Source organism: Adiantum capillus-veneris, chromosome 25 (assembly GCF_014529385.1).
Source record: "Adiantum capillus-veneris isolate H3 chromosome 25, ASM1452938v2, whole genome shotgun sequence".
Lineage (NCBI taxonomy): Eukaryota > Viridiplantae > Streptophyta > Polypodiopsida > Polypodiales > Pteridaceae > Adiantum > Adiantum capillus-veneris.
The window spans coordinates 98,346,074-98,349,773 of record NC_140955.1 but is presented as its reverse complement, the minus strand read 5'-3'; the positions used below and the strand labels follow the sequence as shown (position 1 = coordinate 98,349,773).

The 3,700-nt window shown below is 44.6% G+C and overlaps 1 pseudogene; it reads left to right on the top strand.

Moving 5' to 3' along the window:
• The first annotated feature begins 2,543 nt into the window (after positions 1 to 2,543).
• On the top strand, positions 2,544 to 3,289 carry LOC147425357 (uncharacterized; annotated as a pseudogene).
• The last annotated feature ends 411 nt before the right edge of the window (positions 3,290 to 3,700 follow it).

Here is a 3,700-nt window from a genome sequence, read left to right as displayed (position 1 = left end):
CTACTCATTCCATCTTCCCAAGGCAATACATTCCATGTGAGAATTACATCCTCAATTGGCATTATAGGTTTCTGACCATACATCAACTCAAAAGGCATATAACCAGTAACAGAGCTATGAGTTGTACGATCAACCCATAAAGCATAAGGCAATAACCTAAGCCACTCTCCCATTTTACCTTTGCACACCGGTACCTTAGCCAAAGATTAAATGATACAAGGATGCCCACATTTTGATTTATCATTCCCTTCAGGATTGTATGCAGTAGTGAGAGCGAGTTCAATGCCCAATCTAGAGAAAAAATCCCTTGCTTTGTCAACATCCAACTCACCCCTGTCTGCTCTTATTTTCCCAATACAGCCATAATGGCTAATTACATCATCCAAGACATTAGGGCCAATTTGGATGAAATAAGGGTTGTTTAGGATTTCTCTATTCTTGATCTAAGTGTCAAGGAGGAGCCACATTTCCAAATGTATGGCACTTTTGTACACGTTGTCAGGCGTTTTTTGAACGGGCGAAAGCCAATCAGTGACACTGGAATGCCTAGCAAACAGCCATTGTATATACTTGTACATACCTATGATTACACTTTGAAAGTGGTTTTCGAGGTATTCGTACAAAGCTTTGGTTTTGGCCAACCTCTGGTAGCAAACCATAAACACCATGTATGTTAGTGTTTGGTGGTTGTTCCTTAAGTATGCAATAACGGATATGACAGTTCAGTTTGGATACTTATGGTGGGAATGAACCTTTGCTTGAGCCATTTAAGCTAAATAAAGAGCTTTTGGTAGTTGACTGTGAGGATTGCAAGCATGGACAATACATGAAGGCTCGCTGCCATGGGATAAGAGTTGCAGGGCTCGTGAATTAAGGCCATGTCATCGTGGGAACTCACCCTTGCTCAAAATAAAAGAATAATATTGAAGATTATTGCCAAAAATAAGAAGAGGGCGCCTGCAATGATTGGAAGCATGGACTGCACATGGCGCCGCCATGGAGGAGTGCAAAGGGGAGAAGGTGCATCTGGGCAGAAGAAGGATGGGCGACCAGGTAGAGAGGGGCCTGAGGCCGCTGCTCAGTGAAGAGGGTGCGGATTAGGAAAAGGCGACCTTGCCTGGAATCAGAGGAGGAGGGCCGGAGTGCTCAAGAAAGAGGGCGCCTCAGGTTCATGATCAGGACAGCTTCAGAGCTGCAGAGAGGGAGTAGAGGCGGTTGGGAGCGCACGAGAGAAGGTGAGCCACTCTCAGAGCCAGGGCGGCCCAGAGAATCTAAGGGAGACCTCATCTGCAGCTAGGAATCAAAAGGAGAGAGGCCGGCTATACAGAGACGGGTGGTTTTTAAGGGTTTGAGGCCGCCAACTTGAGCAAGGAGGGAGGCGGGCCTTTGAAGGCTCAGCACAACAGGAAGGAGCTCTTTGAAACAAGCTCACGATGACGTGATTCTGGTAAGGCCTAAGCGTGCATCTTGTATTTGCCAATTCAACTGCAGTCGTATGGCGGTCCAATGCCAAGAATGGTTAGCTAGGGGTGTTGCAGGGCCACTGTGCAGCAAAGTAAGCGACCAAGGGGTTTGTGCTTGGAGTTTCAAGAGAGAGAAGGGTCATTGGGCGCCAAAAGTGCTAACGAAAGGAGGGACCGCACCTCAGAGGTGTGGTGATTCAAGCTTTGAGGTGGCCAGCCGGTTGAAGCAAGAGACAACTTGCAAAGCGGAGCAGCAGTGGAGTTAAGCGGCCAAGGAAAGCCATAAGTGGATGCACAGCAAACTTGTGATGGATCTCTCTCTCTCCCCCTCTACGTCTCTCGATATCTATATATATATGGTGCTTAGTTGAAGAGTAGCGGCAAGACCAAGCCGGCTCTTGTTAAAGTTTCTTTACGTGTTCGCCTACTGGCTCCATTTGGATATAAGTGTTACGAAGCCATCCGCGTGGTGTTTGAAAGGTTAGCTTTGGTATTCCGAACTGGCAGAGAAACCTAGATATAGAGGTTTTGTGTCTTGGCTTTCCTCTGTCATTGTTTTTGGTGCCCCCACTGAGGACATTGGACTCAAGTACCTTCAGTTTTGGTGAGTCAGATAGCGAAGTGCAAACATGGTGAAGTGCAAACATGGTTAAGCTCAGTGATGCTTTGTTTTGGATAAATGATGCCATGCAGGGGTTGCAGTTAAATTGCCTATCAGAGTTGGACATGCATTGCATGAGTTTTTGTGCTCTAAAGCAGCAACTTGAGCTTCTTGAGGATGTGGTTTTAGATGCAAAGCAAGAGAAATTTTTATTCATTGGCACTCTTCCAGGACTCTTGGGCATTGAGGTTGCTTGCACGGATTTATTGGGTGTGAAGAGCATTGTTGACTTCTTGAAGCGGAACAGATGCTTTAAGCATGTAGATCAATCTTGTGCTTCTTTGTGGGCTACACATGAGAGATTTTCTGTTCCTTATGATGCTTTTAGTAGTGCTGATGAGGTTGAGTCACATGCTTATGATGAGATTTTGTCTTTTGATGATGTAAACCTTCATGAGGATTCATGTGCGAGTAGTATCATGAAAGAGGATAGCTTTGCGTACATGTATGGCAAAGAGAGCAATGTTATAGCTTGTTTGGATCCATGCGTGGATAATTGTCGAGATGAGGGCTTGTCTAGCTCTATGTGCTGGAGCTATATGCCTTGGAATGATTTTTGTTGTGATGTAGAGAACATGCATGCTAACATTACGGATATTTTTTTTTTCCCTCCATCTGATGCATTGTCACTATACCCAGATGAGTTGTGGGTACGTGGGCCCATTTGGGATGCTGAGATGGATAGCAATCACGTTTGTGGCATTGTTGGTGGAAACAAAGTGCCTACAGGTGATTCTTTTGATTGTATCAAAACATGGCATGCAGTCAAAGTGAGGATTATGGAGCTTTTGTGGATAATGATGATGAAGATGGTTGGGGCTTTGATGAGCCTGTGATAGAAGACAATTTATCTATGGCTGGCTATGTCCAAAAGGCTCAAGAGAGGTTGCGAAACCTGAAAATTCAAAGACAAGCTGAGAAAACACAGTATGTGCTAGAGAAAGCTCATAGTGTTGACATTCTTGCCCAAGATTTTAAACCTGATGCAGGAAATAAAACCGAAGAACATATCATGGTTGATATGGACACAAGGGATTTGATGGATGCGTGTGATGGTAGGGGAATTATGGAAGCCGATATGAATGCAATGCTCGACAAGATGGTAGTAGTTCATACAGGCGGATGGTGCATGCTTTACCCATTTGATCCAGGTGGGTGTATATGATCAAGAATAATGCTTTTGTATATACTGTACATATGGTGTGGCTAATATGCGTGAATAAAGTGATGCTGCTGTTGAGCATGAATGCTTCAGCGGACTAGGGGAGGTTGGCAACGCATGTCACGCGTTTTTCGAACGGGCGAAAAGCCAATCAGCGACACTGGAATTCCTAGCAAACAACCATTGTATATACTTGTACATACCTATGATTGCACTTTGAAAGTGGTTTTCGAGGTAGTCGTACAAAGCTTTGGTTTTGGCGAACCTCTGGCAGCAAACCAAAGACACCATGTATGTTAGTGTTCGGTGGTTGTTCCTTAAGTATGCAATAACGGATATGACAGTTCAGTTTGGATACTTATGGTGGAAATGAACCTTTTCTTGAGCCATTTAAGCTAAATAAAGAGCTCCTGG